This window comes from Thalassophryne amazonica, chromosome 20 (assembly GCF_902500255.1).
Source record: "Thalassophryne amazonica chromosome 20, fThaAma1.1, whole genome shotgun sequence".
Classification (NCBI taxonomy): domain Eukaryota; kingdom Metazoa; phylum Chordata; class Actinopteri; order Batrachoidiformes; family Batrachoididae; genus Thalassophryne; species Thalassophryne amazonica.
In genome coordinates, this window is record NC_047122.1 from 26,334,536 (window position 1) to 26,355,656 (window position 21,121).

At 40.1% G+C, this 21,121-nt stretch overlaps 1 protein-coding gene and 1 long non-coding RNA gene across 3 annotated transcripts in view; one reads left to right on the plus strand and one right to left on the minus strand.

Annotated features, from left to right (window-relative positions):
- LOC117501844 overlaps positions 1 to 15,522 on the minus strand; it is a 197,568-nt gene extending 182,046 nt beyond the window's left edge. Inside the window, exons 1-3 of the long non-coding RNA XR_004558100.1 lie at positions 15,511 to 15,522; positions 15,430 to 15,432; positions 14,246 to 14,350 (exon numbers count right to left, since the gene is read on the minus strand). This is a non-coding gene — a long non-coding RNA (uncharacterized LOC117501844). The remainder of the gene's footprint in view (positions 1 to 14,245; positions 14,351 to 15,429; positions 15,433 to 15,510) is intronic.
- Positions 1 to 21,121, plus strand: part of LOC117501842 (saxitoxin and tetrodotoxin-binding protein 1-like) — a 338,634-nt gene that overhangs the window by 102,969 nt on the left and 214,544 nt on the right. The gene's annotated exons all lie outside the window — the stretch shown is intronic.

Here is a 21,121-nt window from a genome sequence, read left to right on the forward strand (position 1 = left end):
TATACCCTTTGTTCCTTCTTTAACTCTAATCCAAACCCTACAGTTCCAGACCCATGTAGCAACAATGTGTTTCTGTTTTTTTAATAGTCTTGCTTCCCTGGCAATATCTGCATTTTTTTTTTCGTTAGATGCTCATTTACAAGGTCTGTCCATAAAGTATCGTACCTTTTCATTTTTTTCAAAAACTATATGGATTTCATTCATATGTTTTTACGTCAGACGTGCTTGAACCCTCGTGCGCATGCGTGAGTTTTTCCACACCTGTCGGTGATGTCATTCACCTGTGAGCACGCCTTGTGGAAGGAGTGGTCCCGCCCCCTTGTCGGATTTTCATTGTCTGGAAATGGCGGAATGAAAAGGACTTTTTTTCCATCAGAATTTTTTCAGAAGCTGCTAGAGACTGGCACCTGGAAACCATTCGAAAAATTTATCTGGGGTTCAGTGAAAATTTTAAGGGCTTCACAGAGAATAAGGACTTTAACTACAGGTTTAAGGACCCCTTTAAGGACGGTCGGTGCGCCGCGCTGCGAGCTGCGACGATGCGGCACAAACCACTGGATCATTTCTAAGCTGATGGCTCTGTGGATACGAGACCGTCATGTGCTCTTTCTCTGGCTATCACAAGACCTGGACATCAGCCATTTTCCGGCAGATTTCACTTTTAACAAGAGATTTTGTCATGGAAAGCCGCGCGGAGGCTTCGCGCGTCACAACCGATTCACTGATGAAGCGAGACAAAGGAACACCTCCGTTTCGGAGTGTTAGAGGACAACTTGGGACATGTCTATCTCGGCTTTCAGTGCTTACCAGTCGAGTGAGTATAAAAGAACTTGTGGAGAGCTGGACATGTCCAAACTTGTCCTCTAACACTCCAAAACGGAGGTGTTCCTTTGTCTCGCTTCATCAGTGAATCGGTCATGACGCGAAGCCTCCACGCAGCTTTCCATGACAAAATCTCTTGTTAAAAGTGAAATCTGCCGGAAAATGGCTGATGTCCAGGTCTTGTGATAACCAGAGAAAGAGCACATGACGGTCTCGTATCCACAGAGCCATCAGCTTAGAAATGATCCAGTGGTTTGTGCCGCATCGTCGCAGCTCGCAGCGCGGCGCACCAACCGTCCTTAAAGGGGTCCTTAAACCTGTAGTTAAAGTCCTTATTCTCTGTGAAGCCCGTAAAATTTTCACTGAAAGCCAGATAAATTTTTCGAATGATTTCCAGGTGCCAGTCTCTAACAGCTTCTGAAAAAAATTCTGATGGAAAAAAAAGTCCTTTTCATTCCGCCATTTCCAGACAATGAAAATCCGATGAGGGGGCGGGACCACTCCTTCCACAAGGCATGCTCACAGGCGAATGACGTCACCAACAGGCGTGGAAAAACTCACGCATGCGCACGAGGGTTCAAGCATGTCTGACGTAAAAACATATGAATGAAATCCATATAGTTTTTGAAAAAAATAAAAAGGTACGATACTTTATGGACAGACCTCGTATATAGACATTTGTTCCTTTAAGATTCTTTGCCTGTCTTAGTAATTCATTTTTATATTTTCTGCTTGTAAATCGTATAATAATACTGGGTAGTTTATTTTTACTGTCTTTGGATGGAATTGTGTGACAGTCTGATATAGTATCTTGATGTATGACAACACCTTTTTGATATAAAAAATTTGTAACTTGCTGTTCTAGTGTTTGTAGTTCTTCAGGTGGTGCATCCTTCCCACTGGCTCCACCAGAATCCACCACCCTTGCGTACGACCGATGTTTTGTTTCCAAACCAGATATTATAACATCGTCTTTTCTAGAATATTGTTCAAGTTCATCCACCCGTTGCTCAAGTTTCTTAATAATCTTGTCCTTTTCTTTAACAAGATTTTGGAGCTCCTTGATCTCCTTCATCAACTTGTCTAAACTGGTCATGTCTTTTGATATACAGTTTAATGAGGTCTTTATCTCCTCTATATCTTCCTCCAATTTATCTGTCTTCCTAGGTGGTGCCATATTAAGTTACTCTTGTAGTTCAGTACAGGCCACTATTAATTATAAAACAATTCCCACTCGTAGACTCCACCACGTCCACCACCACAAATCCGGTCGCCGCACACCGACCTTCCCCGATGTTAATCCTGGATATAGCCGCCACCAGCCTCGGTCGTAGCTGCCGTCAGCCTCGGATGTAGCCACCGCCAGCCTCAGATGTAGCCGCCGCTACATCTTAAGGCCTAAGGTGCTTTGTTGGCAACTTTCATCTTAAAATTCAAAGAAATGTCTAAGAATTCAAGGAATTCTAAGTTTTTTTTTTTAGATCAACATCACAAGGAGCTGTTTTTAGTCTTAGACTGCTTCATGGATACGAGCCCTGATCTGTTTTCCATCATGTGTGTTTTTGATCGTCAAGCCGGCGGATACAACATTTTGAGTAGATTTCAAGTGTTAGTGTTAACATCTTGGAAGCCATTTAAATTGTTAAGAAAGATAATGACATTGTCACTTTCTCTCCAGGTACAGAAATTCTAACAAAACTGGTTCACAGCCCAAGACTATTACGTTAAACTGTTGAACAGTTCAACCTGAAGAGGGAGCCATCAGTCAGTTAATCACAGTTCTTGATTTATTTTTGTTGTTTTCAGGGTCACAGGTCATCAGAGTATTCATGGTAAACTATAGTAGTACCAATAAAGTGGTGTAAGTACTGTGCCCCCCACAGTTGTCCACCCAACACCAAATGCAGAGACCCCAACACCCTGAAAGTGATGGCCACCTGGTGAGTCATGTGACACACAGAAATACAACCTGATGTCACATGACCTCTCGTGATGCTCAGTAACTGGTTAACAGATACATTGTCCTTTTCAGATACATGTAAATATACAACAACACTAGAAATTAATCCATATATGAATAAATAAATCTGTATTCATAAATATGTATTTTTTTCATTTGTAAAAAAAAAAAGGCATTTGCAAAACTGAAATTTCCAGTAACTGATGGTGTTCTATGGCTTTGACCCAAAATTGTTGGGATTTACCCCTGTTAGTGCACTTTGAGTGTGTATTTGCAATGGCTTTGTGTGCTGTTCTCATGTCCTGTTTTAGTTTTCTGTTACACTCCCTCACTGGTTTGAGTTCCTCTCTAGTTTTGGTTATGTACTTCATTGTGGTTTTTGCTTAGTTTTCATTGTGATTATTGTTAAATTGCTTGTTTTCTTATTTTCTCAGTTTTCTGCAGTTACCTTAAGTGCACCGTTGCTTTTCACTGTGATTTTGTGAACCATTTTATTTTCGCACTTTCTGTAGTTACCTTATGTGCACCTTTGCTGCTTTTCTGTATATTTTATGTTCTACTCACCTGCAGATTCTGTTTAGTTCTGATCAACTTTTATTAGTTATCACATGACCTTTGACCCCATCACTCACCATCCTCCATTTTGTTCAGTCAACTCCTCCTGTGCACTTGCTCCTCCTCCTTCCCCTGATTCAACACACCTGTTCCTTCATCAGTTTGGTTATTTAAGCACTTCCTTGTTTGTCAGTCATTGCCGGTTCATTGTGTATGTCTACAGTGTAAGTGCCTCCACCAGGTTCCTGTATATCCTTGTGTGTAAGTACTGTTTCTGGTGTTTTCTCCAGTTTTTGACTTTTTGCATTTCTGGCCCTGGTTTCTGATTTTTCACTTTGCGGCCTCCATTGTATTTTTGGTGCACTGCATGTATGGAATATTTTGGGACTGTTAAACACCTTTTGCACCTTTTTTTTTGTTGGAACTATGTTACAATAAATCACCTTGGTTGATATAATCCTTTGTGTCCACGCTGCCTGCATTTTTGGGTTGCAGTTGAACTCTGCAATCAAACCTTAACACAATACAAATTTATTTGTAAAAACCAGCACATATGTTACACTAACTTGTTTTATTATTATTATTATTTTTTTTTTTTTTTTGTATGACCAACCAGTGATGGAGGCTAAATTTCCTATAATGCCTTTTGGCATCTGTGTGTTTTAAATGTGTTGAAGGATTATGTCAAAACTACTTCAGATTCTCAACAAATTTGCACAACAGATGCATATTAGGATAGGGAAGACTCAGCTGAAACTTTGGAGGTGATCCGAATCCTTTGAAAGATTAAGTCAAAGTGACTTCACGGATTCTCAACAAATTTGCACAGCAGATAGATATTAGGGCATGGAAAACTCAACTGAAACTTTGGAGGTGATCCGGATTCTGGATCAAGATTTCACTTTGTATATGATTTGAATGATTACTTCAGACTACTTCACAGATTCTCACCAAATTTGCACTACAGATAGAATGAATTGAATGAATTTATTCAGCACACAGACTCAACAATAACTAAAAACTAAGAATTCAACGGATAGAGATTAGGCATGGAAGACTCCACTGAATTTTGGATCGAGATTGGTGGACCCAGGTAACTCAGTAAGTATGAATATATATAAGCCAATCTATGTATGCATGTGGCATGGTTTATGGTTGGGGTGAACTGCCAATCGACACCCAACTTGGTATGGTGACTGTGGGCACCATGGACGAGGTCACTGAGGGCCTTAGGTTTAAAGTGTACATGCATGAACACACACACACACGGTCAGCCTTATATAGCCTTTGAAGGATTACATCAAAACTACTTCATGGATTATCACCACATTTTCACCACGGATACATATTAGGCCATGGAAGATTCCAATAAATTCTGGAGATGATCCAGATCTGGATTCTGGAACAAGATTTCACTTGATATACGCTTTGAAAGATTATATCAAAACTACTTCACGGATTCTTACCAAATTTGCACAACAGATAGATATTAGGGTATGGAAGGCTCCACTGAAACGTTGGAGGTGATCCAGATTCTGGATCAAGATATCACTCTGTATAGGATTTGAATGATTTCTTCAAAACTACTTCACAGATTTTCACCAAATCTGCACCACAGATGGAATAAATTCATGAATTGAATGTTTTTTTTTTTTTAGCCACACAGACTCAACAATAACAAAAAAAAGATAAATAAGACAATTCAACAGAGATATTAGGGCATGGACGACTCCACTGAAATTTTGTGGTGATCCAGATCTGGATTGAAGGACCTGGGTAACTCAACTACTTACAAATATAAGTTACTATTTAAATACAGTCAATCTGTTTTCTCAAACATATCAAAATTATAAATGTCAGTTGACTTTTAGCCTTGTAATTTATGAACTATGTCAGTTATTTCTTTCTCATCTGTTTCTTTAATAAACATTGAATCCAAAATAGTATTGTTTTGCTGTTATTCAAGGAAGACATTTTGGGGGATACACTTGAATTAGGTAATTTTTTTTTTTTTTACCTACATTAACAAAATAATCATTGAAGTGGTAATTTAAAAGCTTCCATGTGCCTTTAATATTTTTTTTTCTCTCTAATAAATCACTATAGCACTGCTTCTTACAAGATCTCGTAATGTAAATTTTTTTTTTTTTTTTTTTTTTGCTTTCAGCATCCTTAGTTTGTTCTAAACCTGTTATATTTAGGCTAAACACAAATCATTCATGGTATAGCACAAAACGTTATACAACACATAACTATTGATGGATCAATAGATAAATATACACCTTAATCTAACTCAAATTTCAGAGTTCTAATTTTTTAACTCTGTTGCCGAGTTCAAAAATAAAGAAGTCTGAAATGTTTTGCACCAAACTTGTCAGTCTTGATCACGTACACACATGCCTGTGCGCTTAGCAGGATGTGCTGTTTATTGAATCAGTACCTTGAGGTATCGACTGTTGGACAGCTGGAGGCTTTCGGTAACACTTTACTTGAAGGTACTGTCATAATCGTGACATGACAGTCATGAATGTGTTATAAACATTGTCAACGTCATAAATGTTTGACTGCTGTCACTAACCCCCAATCTCAATTCTCTTTTGTTCCCCTTCCCCTTGGCCCTATGCCTACCTCTTTAAAACAAGGGGCAAGGTGAAGTGGTATGCCTCTAGCCCTATGAATTGACACTCCTCCACCTTAAGAGAGAAAAAAATAGCCCGTGTCAAACTGCTGTCTTCCATGTTTGTTAACATGGCAACTGAAGTGTAACATTTTGCAGTAGCTTGTTTGTTCTTTTTATTTTCTTGCCTTTCTGTGTAAATGCAAAGTAGAAGTCACAGATTTCTTCGACGCATTGCAATCATGTCATGTTAGTTAATGTAATTCATTTGTAATTTAGAATAATAATTAATACTACAACCCCTGGCAAAAATTATGGAATCACTGGCCTCAGAGGATGTTCATTCAGTTGTTTAATTTTGTAGAAAAAAAGCAGATCAGACATGACACAAAACTAGTCATTTCAAATGGCAACTTTCTGGCTTTAAGAAACACTAAGAAATCAGGAAAAAAAAATTGTGGCAGTCAGTAACGGTTACTTTTTTAGACCAAGCAGAGGAAAAAAATATGGAATCACTCAATTCTGAGGAAAAAATTATGGAATCATGAAAAACAAAAGAACGCTCCAACACAACTAGTATTTTGTTGCACCACCTCTGGCTTTTATAACAGCTTGCAGTCTCTGAGGCATGGACTTAATGAGTGACAGACAGTACTCTTCAATCTGGCTCCAACTTTCTCTGATTGCTGTTGCCAGATCAGCTTTGCAGGTTGGAGTCTTGTCATGGACCATTTTCTTCAACTTCCACCAAAGATTTTCAATTGGATTAAGATCCGGACTATTTGCAGGCCATGACATTGACCCTATGTGTCTTTTTGCAAGGAATGTTTTCAGTTTTTGCTCTATGGCAAGATGCATTATCATCTTGAAAAATGATTTCATCATCCCCAAACATCCTTTCAATTGATGGGATAAGAAGTGTGTCCAAAATATCAACGTAAACTTGTGCATTTATTTATGATGTAATGACAGCCATCTCCCCAGTGCCTTTACCTGACATGCAGCCCCATATCATCAATGACTGTGGAAATTTACATGTTCTCTTCAGGCAGTCATCTTTATAAATCTCATTGGAACGGCACCAAACAAGTTCCAGCATCATCACCTTGCCCAATGCAGATTCGAGATTCATCACTGAATATGACTTTCATCCAGTCATCCACAGTCCACGATTGCTTTTCCTTAGCCCATTGTAACCTTGTTTTTTTTCTGTTTAGGTGTTAATGGCTTTTGTTTAGCTTTTCTGTATGTAAATCCCATTTCCTTTAGGCAGTTTCTTAGTTGAGTCACAGACGTTGACTCCAGTTTCCTCCCATTCGTTCCTCATTTGTTTTGTTGTGCATTTTCAATTTTTGAGACATATTGCTTTACGTTTTCTGTCTTGACGCTTTGATGTCTTCCTTGGTCTACCAGTATGTTTGCCTTTAACAACCTTCCCATGTTTGTATTTGGTCCAGAGTTTAGACACAGCTGACTGTGAACAACCAACATCTTTTGCAACATTGTGTGATGATTTACCCTCTTAAGAGTTTGATAATCCTCTCCTTTGTTTCAGTTGACATCTCTCATGTTGGAGCCATGAGTCATGTCAGTCCACTTGGTGCAACAGCTCTCCAAGGTGTGTTCACTCCTTTTTAGATGCAGACTAATGAGCAGATCTGATATGATGCAGGTGTTAGTTTTGGGGATGAAAATTTACAGGGTGATTCCATAATTTATTCCTCAGAATTGAGTGATTCCATATTTTTTTTTCCTCTGCTTGGTCTAAAAAAGTAACCGTTACTGACTGCCACAATCTTTTTTTTCTTGATTTCTTATAGTGTTTCTTAAAGCCAGAAAGTTGCCATTTGAAATGACTTTAGTTTTGTGTCATGTCTGTGATCTGCTTTTTTTCTACAAAATTAAACAACTGAATGAACGTCCTCCGAGGCCAGTGATTGCATAATTATTGCCAGGGGTTGTATTAGTGTTAATAGTATAAGTAATTAACGCTGCTTAGAAAGTTATAAGTTGCCAAAAAACTTTACAGGCAGTTGTCTGACAGCAACGTGTATGCTGCTGGATGCATGTTGTGTATATTGTCGTTCTGAAGAATATCGTAACGTTGCTCGTGCGCTGAGGCGTTAATGCATATACACACGAACGCTACGATAAGACACTTATTTCTCACAATGGAGAGTAAGTGTAAGCATGTTAATTTGTATGTTCATAAATCTTTGGATAATATCAATCCCTGCTGTTGGATTTCAAGGTCTGTAACGTGTGTATTTTGTAAACAGGGAGCCCTGAACACACTCATCTCCTAATAATAAAATGTGGCAGAAAATGACAAGTTTCATCAATGGGAATAAGTTGGAAAATATATACACACACATGTATATGTGTAACACATAACCTGACGTCCTAAAACTATTATTTGTCAAGGAAATTTCTAAAGAAAATAGGGCTGGATGCAAAAAATGGGAGAATTTGAAAAAGAAATATAAGGTTAACAGAACTAGAGATGCAGCCCATAACATACAGGTGCTGGTCATATCCAACATGACCATCTTATATATAGTACCAGTGAAGTAGTCAGGGAAGCTTTTAGAATTAGACGTTCTAAATATATCGTTATTAGAAATGATAACACAATATATTGGTCTAACACTACATCAACAAGGTATCATAATATACCTGAGGAAAATATGATTGAGCATATAGAATTCCTTGTAGACAATATCTATATAGAGATTGGCAACAGAATTTTCAAACAAATAGGGATACCTATGGGAACAAATTGTGCTCCACTTTTAGCTAACCTTTTCCTTTTTTTATGAAAGATAAAATTAAAAATAATAGCAAGTAAGCAAAAACATGTAATACCTTCCGTTACATTGATGACCTTACTTTAAATAACCCTAATTTTGAGAATGAAATTTAAAATATTTATCCATCAGAATTAGAACTACAAAAAGACTACAGAGAACAATTAAAAAAACTCATACTTGGATATAGTTAGGCATTATAGACAGTTTAGAACAGCCATTTTTGACAAACGGGATGATTTTAACTTTCATATTGTAAACTTTCCTTGTATGAGTAGTAACATACTGAGTAAACCTACATACGGTGTTTACACCTCAATTAGTCAGAATTGGTCGCATCTGTGATAATTACCAAAGTTTTTCCACTAAACACCATAAACTTACTAGTAGATTAGTTAAACAAGGGTTTCTGTATAACAAATTGGTTCTTCAGTTCAAAAGATTTTCTAACAGACATCAAGAAATAATATCCAAGTCTGAGGTTCCCATTGAAACATGTAGAAGATGGAATTTCTTCTACCTCGAATAGCTAACCATAACCTAACAAATAGGGTAAACCTTAGATAAAACCTCTACATATTATATCTGAGCCTTTGTTTATACAGTTATACTGCTACAGTTATAGCTTAGCCTATTAGTTATTAATTATCTAATAGGCTGCCTCACTCATTCACCATATACAGTAAGGAAAATAAGTATTTGAACACCCTGCGATTTTGCTAGTTCTCCCACTTAGAAATCATGGAGGGGTCTGAAATTTTCATCTTAAGTGTATGTTCACTGTGAGACATAATCTAAAAAAAAAAATCCGGAAATCACAATGTTTTTTAATTTATTTGCATGTTACTGCTGCAAATAACTATTTGAACATCTGCCAACCAGCAAGAATTCTGGCTCACATAGACTTAATTTTTCTTTAAGAAGCCCTCTTATTCTGCACTCTTTACCTGTATTAATTACACCTGTTTGAACTTTCTACCTGTGTAAAAGACACCTGTTCACACAATCAATCACACTCTCACAGTGGACATGCAGCTAAGATGAAAATTTCAGACCCCTCCATGATTTCTAAGTGGGAGAACTTGCAAAATTGCAGGGTGTTCAAATACTTATTTTCCTGACTGTGTTTTGTGTGTGTGTATGGTCTGTGAGAAAAGTAATGGACCTCTTTATTTTTTTCAAAAACTATATGGATTTGATTCATGTGTTTTTACGTCAGCTAAGCTTGAACCTTCGTGCGCATGCGTGAGTTTCTCCATGCCTGTCGGTTGCGTCATTTGCCTGTGAGCACGCCTTGTGGGAGGAGTGGTCCAGCCCCCTCGTCAGATTTTCATTGTCAGGAAATGGCGGAATGATTTGGGCTTTTTTTTTTTTTTTCCATCAGAATTTTTTCAGAAACTGTTAGAGACAAGCAGCTGGAAACCATTCGAAAAATTTATCTGGCGTTCGGTGAAAATTTTACAGGCTTCACAGAGAATAAGGACTGTTACTACAGCTTTAAGGACGCCCCACAATGGCGAGCCGCCATCGAGAGGCAGAAAACACCACATTTCTAAACGGATGGCTCTGTGGAGCTGGGACAGTCGTGTGCAATTTCTCTGGTTATCACAAGAGCTGGACATCAGCCATTTTCCGGCAGATTTCACTTAACAAGAGATTTTGTCATGGAAAGCTGTGCAAATGCTTCGCACGTCAGGACCGATTCGCTGATCAAGCGAGACAAAGGAACACCTCCGTTTCGGAGTGCCAGGGGACAAGTTGGGACATGGCCAGCTCTCCACAATTTCTCTTATACTCACTGGGCTGGTAACCATTGAAAGCCGAGATAGGCTTGTCCCCTGGCACTCCGAAACGGAGATGTTCCTTTGTCTCGCTTGATCAGCGAATCGGTCCTGACGCGCGAAGCCTCCGTGCGGCTTTCCATGACAAAATCTCTTAAAAGTGAAATCTGCCAGAAAATGGCTGATGTCCAGCTCTTGTGAGAACCAGAGAAATTGCTCACGACGGTCCCGGCTCCACACAGCCATCCGTTTAGAAATGATGTGATGTTTTCTGCCTCTCGATGGCGGCTCAGAGCGCGGTGCACCATGCGCCATTGTGGGGCGTCTTTAAAGCTGTAGTAACAGTCCTTAATCTCTGTGAAGCCTGTAAAATTTTCACCCAAAGCCAGATAAATTTTTCAAATGGTTTCCAGCTGCTTGTCTCTAACAGTTTCTGAAAAAATTCTGATGGGGGGGGAAAAAAGCCCAAATCATTCCATTTGCTCGCAATGAAACGACGAGAGAGGTGGAGCAGTGCTCACTCAAAGCCTGCCCACAGGCGAATGATGCAACCGACAGGCGTGGAAAAACTCACGCATGTGCGCGAAGGTTCAAGCTTGGCTGACGTAAAAACATATGAATCAAATCCATATAGTTTTTGAAAAAAATAAAAAGGTACGATACTTTTCTCACAGACCTCGTGTGTATGTATATGTATATATTAGTTTAATGTTTAACACTTTAAGTGGTTACTGGGATGATCAGCTGTAATTACGTGTTCCCACATGAGGGCGAAGCCACTGAATCCTGTTAAAAATATAGCAGAAGAAGAAACAAGATGTAACGCTAGCAGCTGTAGGTTTGGTGATTACAACTCCAACCATTTTTCTCTTTTTTGCAAATATATGATCTTACATCTCCATATACATTTCTACATGCTTACGTTTTTTGTTCCCCCTTTTTAATATTATATTTAAGTAAACATTGGAGGAGTGGGGTACAATTAGTTATACCTAACAGCTACGTGTATGTGTATATATATTGAGGTCTGTTAGAAAACTATCCGACCTTCTTTTTTGCAAAAACCTGATGGATTTGAATCACGTGTGCTTGCATGAGCAAACCTTGAACCTTCATGTGCATGCGTGTATTTTTTCACGCCTGTCGATTGCGTCATTTACTGGTAAGCAGCCTTTGTGTAAGGACGGGTGTTGTCTCGTCGGATTTTAATTTCAAGGAAAATGGCGGAACAACTAGAGCAGAGCAACTGCATCAAATTTTGCCAGAAACTGGGCAACAGCCAGGTGTACACCATTAAGATGATTCAGACGCCTTTCGGTGACAATGCTATGGGCATCACACAGAGTAAGGAGCGGTACAACTGGTTTAAAGACATCTGCACAACAGTGGAGAGCGAGCTATGCTCCGGTTGGCCATCAACATGCTAAACGGACCAGATCATTTCCAAAGTGAACGCTGTGGTGATGCGGGAACATTGTGTGACTACCCGAGAAATTGCGGAAGAGGTGGACATCAGCACTTTTTTGCCACATTCCACTGTGACAGAATAGTTGGCCATGAAGAGTGGCTGTGTAATTCTTTCCTGAAGCTTCTGACGGCAGAGCAAATGCACCTCTGTGTTGAAGTCTCACAGGACATGCTGTGACATGCCCACCTCTTCCACAATTTCTCAGATAGTCACACGACTGAAAAGCCACCGCAAGCTGTCTGAATCTTCTGAATGGTGGAAGAGGTGGGCATCATTTTTCGGAGTCCAGCATGTCCTGTGAAACTTCAACATGGAGGTGCTTTTGCTCCGCCGTCAGAAGCTTCAGGAAAGAATTTGTATGTATATAATGTGTGTATGTATTTGTCTGCATTTCAAATCAATTTCAATTTATCTTCATTTTTATAGCGCCAAATCAGTTACCTCGAGGTGCTTCACACTAAGGTCCAAACTTACCAACCCCCAGAGCAACAGTGGTAAGGAAATCTCCCTCTGAGGAAGAAAGCTCAAGCAGACCAGACTCAAAGGGATGACCTTCTGCTTGGGCCATGCTACAGACATACTTTACAGAGCCGAAAAGCAGATATTCATCAGTGTGAGTTGGTTTTCTGTAAACCCCTGTCTGGAGCTGCCTGTTCTCTCCAATCGTAACATCACAGTCCAAGAAGGCTAAATGGTTGTTTCTGGCATCCTCACATGTGAACTTGATATTGGTGTCCACCGGATTGATGTGTTCTGTACAGAACACACCAACCCTTGAACACAAGCTCGGGGTGATCAGGACACTTCAACACAGAGCCCTACAGGTGCCCACAACTGCAGAGGGAAGAGCTAAAGAACAACTTGTCCAGAAAGCCCTCACAGTATGTGGGTACCCACGATGGTCCCTGAACAAAGTGCAGAAGTCTCAGAGAACAAAGACCAGATAGACAGGAGATGGAGACAAGTGTCTCTCCCTTATTTAGCAGGAGTAGGGGAAAAACCACAGAGGATCTTCAGACAACACAAAATCCCAGTTTACTTTAAACCGGTTAACACCTTGAGACAGCAATTAGTTCACCCTAAGGACAGGATCCCTAGTTACAGAGCAATGTAGTGTATTCTCTCAGATGTCAGGAAAACTGTAACAAACACTACATAGGTGAGACTAAGCAACCTTTACACAAGGCACCAGCATGGCAGAGAGGGCGCCAGTGGACCTCAGTCTGCAGTTCATCTCCACCTTAAAGACACTAACCACACATTTGAGGACAAGGAAGTTAAAATATTGGCCAGAGAAGAAATGGTTTGAGAGAGGGGTCAAGGAGGCATTCTTTGTGAAATGTCTGAAACCCAGCCTTAACTGGGGACGGGGTCTGAGACACGCTTTTTCCCCTGTTTACAATGGGGTACTCAGGTCAAAGCAGTTTCAGTCTTTTGTTCATGGTAATGAGTCATTCACGTCATCAGAGTCGTCATTGGAGCCATCATGAGACGGTCCATCCCATCATTAGGAGGGAGAGCTGTCCTGTCATTAGGAGGGTTTTAACTACAGCTCAATAGGTGCTAATTAGAGCTATTGTTTAGTCACTAGCCTATAGTAGTCTACCTCTCAGTAGGAGGGGTCTGCTAAGGTTTAAAACTTCAGCTTTTGTGACTTCTTGATTATTACTCTCTACAAGAGTCAAGACAGAAGTCAGACCACCAGAGCAAGATTTTTAGCTGAGGAAGCTTGTGCAATTTGAAGCGAAACGTCCTCGAGTCAAGCAACCAGTCCAGTCGAAGATTCAAGCTTCTCTACTTCATCAACAAAAGCTCAAAGCTAATTTCCAGAGGGGTCCACGACACGTGTCTCTCCACCTCAAAGTGCCAGTTGGGAGCTTAACTGCAATCTGAAAATGAACCCAGATCCCAATGTTCAAACCACTATGTCACCAGACTCAACCAATGTGCTGATTGTACAAAGAAATGACACGAGACGTCTGATGTTTTTACTTTCTCACTTTTATTTTTGGAGAATGACTTTCTGATGACACCTTTATGGTCAGACTGACCATAAAGCTAATGGTCAGACTCTCATCTGTTGGCCTTCACCTTCAGCACAGAATTCTGTGGAAGAAAAAATGGTAAAAAAAAAAAAAAAAATTAAATAATAAAAACCTAAATAGTTTCTAAGTCCTTGAGAAAAATGGGTGGAGCTTAATCAATATAATTGGTTTAAACTTAAAGCTGAGGCACCTTTACTGGGGTTGTAGTGATAGTCTGGGTCTCCAGAGAAGCCGACACAGGCCGCCTGCTTCCTGAATTGTTGCAGGTCCTCCTCCTTCACAGACTTTTTTTTCGCTGCAAAGAAACAAACAAAGAAAAAGCTTCAAGAATTTGGTGAATGCAGTCAGACTCGCTTTATTCCCCTTCTCAGTCATTCGATCGTACCAAAGAGATAAAAGGTGCGGAAGGTAAACTTATCCTTTCCGAAAGATGGCAGACCATACATCTTCTGGTACTTGTGGACGTTGAGGATGGTGATATCACTGCTCATGAGCAAACAGTCACTGCAGGTCGGCAGCAGCTGGAAAACCATTTTCTTTAATCCTGCTGCAAAGTCAAAATGAAAGTTTTTAAAATGTGACTCTGTAACAGCAGGAAAGCTGTCAACAGCAACAACCTGTGTGCCAGCTGAGTCAAACTGCAACTGATTTTGTGCAATTAAAATTTAAAACTACAAAGCAACAGTTAATATCTTAAAAGACAACATCAAAATACAAAATGAAACAGAGGACATTAATCCTGGAAACGATCCTGAAGCAGGTGTGAAACCACCAGGACATAGCCGGCGCCACAAGGGGTGTTTGTGGGCGACGCCCCCTCATGTCATCAACCTCGCCCCCTCGGATGTTAGTTATCAAGAAATAAAGAAAAAAATACTGGAAAATATAGCAAAATATTAGTTATTCAATAATGTCACGTAATTAATTTTAAAACAAACGGATATGGCGTGTCTGTGTTCAAGGGATTTGATAGGCTGAGGGTTGCGCTTGTCAGTGCAGCAGAGGGCGATGCATTTCCAACGTGTCGTGATGTCAGACGCATCACTTAGGAAGCAGCAAGTTGGCAGAGATTGCTACGTCACACTCTGGCTGTTTCCACAATCTGAAAAAAGTTCAGCGATCGCCGTCTTGAACTTCGGTCGCCTAAACCACAAAAAACCTTTAAAAAAAACAGCAGTAAAACGATTCTCCAATCACCCTGCTGGGAGAAGCTTTTTTCAGCTACTTTTCGGAGTGACACCGACTGAGGGAGGACTGTCGACTTGGTGGGATATCGATCGAACCGTGACAGCGGGCCGACCCGCACGGAGAAGCCGGCCTACATGCATCATCACTGGGCAGAGCGATCCAGGCCGCCTGGGTGATGGAGCAAACCCACTCCGTCCGAAATCTCCCACTTTTTGCATATATGCGAAGTCCCAGTTTGCCCAACGGAGTTTAGTTCTGCAGCTTTACTGAGGTAAAAATTAAACGTGACGTTTACTGAACTGTGAAGGTTTAATGATCGCTAACGTTAGCTTAGCCTTTTAGCATAGTTGATCTGAGTGAACAGTTTAATTTGTAAATGGTTGTCTTTTTTTATTTTTACCAAATAAAGCTACAGCTTTTTTTCAGACACCACAAAAGCTCAACTTTAAATAGCTTATTTTTTCGGGCGTTTTTTTTGCCGGTTTTTTCCCCCTTTTTATGTATAAACTGTTTAGTGTTTCTTTATATTTAAAGACATTTTTTTATTTGTCCCAATCAGGAACATTTGCTGTGCAGACAACCAAACTTCCATTGATGAGCTGAACACCATGAAGTCCAGTCGAAAGAAAACATCTCTGCTTTTCAGCAAAACCACCAGAGTTAAAAACTGCAGAAGAGACCTTCATCTGGTCCAGAGAATCCAGCAGAACATCACCTGCTTCTAAATAAAAGGCTTTCAACAGCAACTATATTATTTTTAAAAAAGCTTTCATTTTATATTTTAACAAATGAACGGATCATTAAAAATGTCCACGAGTCAAAGTAAAGACATTTGCACAAGTAGAAGCTCTCCACTTGTGCTCAAATTCATATTTTAGAAATGACTCTGTCCTGATAACATTAAAGGCAATTACATATTTTGACAATTACAAGTTTAAATGACTATAAAAAAATTCATCATGAGGTTTATATCACAGAAATCCTACTTTACAATCACACTGCAGTCATTGTTAAATTATTTCCTTTTGCATTTATAATAAACATTTGTATTGTTTGTTTTTTTTTCTGGTTGAAAAGAGATATAATCTACCAGACTTAAAAAATATACAAGTTTACATGTGATTTTATTTGTCTAAAAATAAATGTCTGAGGTTCCTTATGTTACACAAGAAATTATCTAATATGAAATAACAGGTGGTTTTAATTTACAGATGAGAGGTTTATAAAAAACATTGATTTTAGCTATTTTAATTACAAGTGTTGTAAACTTTTTTTTAACAGTAAACAGAAATTTTGAGGTAACAAAACATTTCCAATGATTTTTCTTCAGAAAACTGCTCTCTAAATGAGCAGACCTGTGACACGTTGTTTTGTACAGATCAGTGGTTTCTGCCACGAGTCTTCCGTGTTTTGGCCCGATGCGTCGTTCCTATTGGACAACACGAAGGTACGTCACAGCTCAGTGTCGAACGTTGGCGCACCTCATCTCGACAGAACACCGCCTCTGTGTGGAATGCAGGAGATCACTTGACCGAGGGTCTATACGTTCAAATAATTTAAAAAATACTGTGATAAACTCATCACCCCCTTAATATTTTTTTTCTGGCGCCTGGACTGCACCAGGAGGTGTTATTGTGACCTCGGAAAAAAGAATACTGTGGCTGAATTGAAAGAGAGGAGAAATTAATATTCTAGCTGTTGCGTCCTTCTCTAGCCCTCAGTATCCATCTCCATCCTCTTTCTGGACAATCAGCTGTGTCCAGTTTAAGAACCACAGTCAGCAAGAGATGGTCTCTTCTCTCTTTTGCAACATGTTGACCTGATTTTCTCTAATTGCAGAGGACCTACTGGACATATGTACATCAGTTAGGAGATATCTCTACTGTTCTAGACTAATGACCCCAATGAACAACTTGGGAGATGAGCCAAAAGCTTAATCGAAATGCCTGAAAATGGCCACGCTGTTTTTCAACCCTAGTGCTACTTCAAATACAGCTGTAGGTTATAAACTGCAGCAGATATAGATTTTCCAAGGCATTAAAAATGTTCAGAATGACCAGTACATGTTTGGGAGTGTCATAGAAAAGTGTCAAACTTCTATTTTGATAGTTACTGCAGTAATCATATGTGGCCAAATCTTAAACATTTTACTGTTTTTCCCGTCTACACATCAAGTTGCAACATATGTGGTAACTTACATGTTAGTGTCACGATAGCACCGTTGATGGGTCCGCTGAATTTTAATCCAGAGCACTGTCCATTGCTTAAAGACAAAGACAGATGAAGGTCATTTGATATGAAATATTCACAAAACCAGATGGTAAATCAAATGTGTGGAGGAATAAACTGTGATCAAATAATCATGAGGTGAATTCCATTATGGTGTTGGAAAGTAGGCACACATTTGGCTCTCTGCTACACTGTCCAACTTTTTTTCATTGTCAAGGAATCCCAGCTTCATTTCCGCTTTCTAATCACTTGCAAAAGTCAGTCTAAAAGTAAGTCAAAACAAGACAGTAACTTCGCCACTTGCTGCACCTGTAACTATGGTAGATATTAGCCTTCTGCTGGAAGACCACAGAGCTGTGCTGTTTGTAGACTTTAAGTCTTCCTTTGAAACTTTATCATCCAAGTTGGACAGTGTCCACTGTGCAGTTTGTAACCATGGTTTCCTTGAATCTGCACACACTGATCAGTGTTTGGACCAGCTGAAGGCCAAATGCTCAACACTCCAGAGACAGAGTGGTTAAAATCCAAGATGGAAGACTTGGACGGATGAAGCAGATGGCATAATGTTCAGATTGAAGGTTTACCTGCAGCTATTCAGGGTCTACACCCTTATACTTTTTTCTCCCAACTCCTCGTCAATGTTTCGGTTTGGACCGATGCAGTTGCATCGGTCAGATTTTTTTACACATCATTCGTCACTGGTTAAAAAAAAAGACAAAAAAAACTCAATACAGAATAGTGCCGAACATGTCCCCGCGGTGAACACAGCTTTTTAATTGATCCCACAATGCACCACACAGGTGTACACAGGAAAATACAAACATAGCGTCAGTCGAGTTGATGATCATGGCATCCAGGAAAAAAGTTGTGCAAGGAAAATTGGGCGCTTATTTCAGCAAGAAATGGTGAGTGGTTTATAGTTTTCAGACAATAGTGTGTTTGAAAGGCATTCTATGACTAAAATTACATTTTTGGTGGTTTTCCAACCATACATGTCAACCTATATGGACTGTACGTAAATTATGCGGATTTTTCCGAATTTCAGAGTCAAACAGCTGTACAAATAAAGTCGGATATTCAGGGTTTGGTCTGCAGCGACTCTGTAATCAACCGTTTCTGCAGCACGACTCCACTTTGAAGCGTGAACCATTGAAGCAATGCCTCGATCTATTAGCTCGTTGGTTCTTCCTCCCAAAATGAGACGTGCTGTATTTCTTTGCAAATTACATCGCGTGCAGCACAGCAGCTGTAAGAGCTCCAGTAATGTCTGAAAGGAAATGCTTTTGACAAAAACTACAGATTTTGTTTATTCCTATTTATGTCCAGAGATCAAGGATCCACCATGTCAATTTTTGTTAGTGTTTTTTTTTTGCAAATAAATTTATGCAAATAAGTGTTCACTATGGTCCAAGAAGTATAATAAATATATTAAAAGAAGTGTGGCAGTGTATGTTGCACACAAATAAGTGATTATTGAATAAGACACATACGATTTTTATTTTATCATTGGTTAAAAATGCATTGTCAGATTTTCACTCTGGTTCCAGCCCTGAGCTCACCCCGTAATATCATTTTTTCACAACTATTTACATTTATATAGCGCCAAATCACAAAGTTGCCTCAAGGCACTTCACACAAGGTCTAACCTTACAACCCTCAGAGCAAGCACACAGGTGATAGTGGTAAGGAAAAACTCCCTCTGATTTGAGGAAGAAACCTCAAGCAGACCAGACTCAAAGGGGTGACCATCTTCTTGGGCCATGCCACCGACATGATTTACAAAACAATTTACAACACGAATATACAGGAAATGTTGCCGGTGCACAGGACAGGAGGGTTACAGAAACAGACACCACACCCATCTCTGGATGGAGCCGCACCTCATAGAGAGAAATAAAAAACAAAATTAGGGCAGAGACAACAAAAACAGCATAATTTGTCAACATTAAGCACAAAGAAAAACAAAAGAAATACTAAGGTGATCGCCGGCCACAAGCCCGAAGCTTCACTAAAAGACCTAGAATTTAGATAAAGTTGAGGCCACGGCACGCTGCATTTCCTAATAAAATGAATTAGAGTAAAATGCAGAGTAATGTACAAACATTGGAACATTGTCACTCCTCTCCCAGTGATTTAAGTCATGTTTTTTTGTTGTTGTTGCCCCAGAATTCGCGCGTCGGGACAGAGCCGCATGGTGCAGAACAAAAAGCAACGCCATGATGAAGCCTCACAGGACATGGTGTGGCATGTCCAGCTCGTCTACAATTTCTCGGATAGTCACACGACTGAAAAGCCACCGAAAGCTGTCTGAATCTTCCGAATGGTGCAAGAGCTGGGCATGTTACAACATGTCCTGTGAGACCAACACGGAAGTGAGTTTGTCCCGCGCCATTAGCGGCTCCGTGGCGATTTCCTCCGCTCCTCCTTCCATGACAAAAACTCCTGTAACACTGGAATGTGCCAAAAAAGTGCTATGTCCACATCTTCTGCCATTTCTCTGGCAGTCAGACGATGTCCTGGATCAACACAGCCTTCACTTTAGGAATGAGCTGGTCATTTCAGCCTGTCGATCACCACTCGGATCGCGGCGCGCCCTCAGCCATTGTGCGGCGTCTTTAAAACAGTTGTAACACTCCTTAATCTGTGTGATCCCCATACAATCGTCCCTGAAAGCCGTCTGAATCTTCCGAATGGTTTCCACGCAATGAAAACCCGACGAGGGGGGTGGACCACTGCTCACTCAAAGCGTGCTCACAAGCGAATGACGCAACCAACAAGCGTGAAAACTCACGCATGCGCACGAAGGTTCAAGCTTGGCTGATGCAAGCGTACATGATTCAAATCCATATAGTTTTTGCAAAAAAAAAGGTTGCATAGTTTACTAACAGACGTCTTATTTCAAACTTAATCTGAGACATTTTTCAGTAAAATTATCAAGATGCCTGTTTTACTGAGGTGGATGCAACAATTGATAGTCTATGTACACTCTAATGCCGCATTCACTCCAGGCACAATCAGACGCTACAAATTTGCGGGGGTCGCGTGGCGACGGACGCGCCTCCTTCGCCCGGTGTGTTGCTCTGCTTGGGTGGACTTTCGCTGCGAAAATTTGCCCCAGTGCATCATCAAATAGGAGGAGCTTCCATTCCGCTCTGCGTCAAGTCATCATGACGGACCTTGATCACACGGAGCAAGTTGTTGTGAAAAGCTCCCAATACAGAGAGTATCATTATTTGCTGCAGGAGCTGCGTCTGGATGACGGCCGCTTTCAGCGGTCCTTCCGCCTCTGCAGGACCCAGTTTGAGGACCAACTGTCCCGTTCACGTGCGCACATGTAAACAATTTAAAAAAAAAAAGAAACTCTGCTGCTTGCTGTAGCTCGCTCTTGCCCCAAAAACTGTCATAATTGTCTTTAGAAACCAGTCACCATTTGTTTTATTGTACATCTGTGTACTTAATTAATAAAAAAAAAATTCTCCACACAGACGAATCGCTCGCACACGCACGTAAGAATAAAAGAAAGAAAGAAACTCTGCGGCTTGCTGTGAGGCTGCTCCTCACTCTTTCACAAAAAACACTGTCATAATTGTCTTTAGAAACCAGTCACCATTTGCTTTATTATACATCTGTGTAGTTAATTAATAAAAAA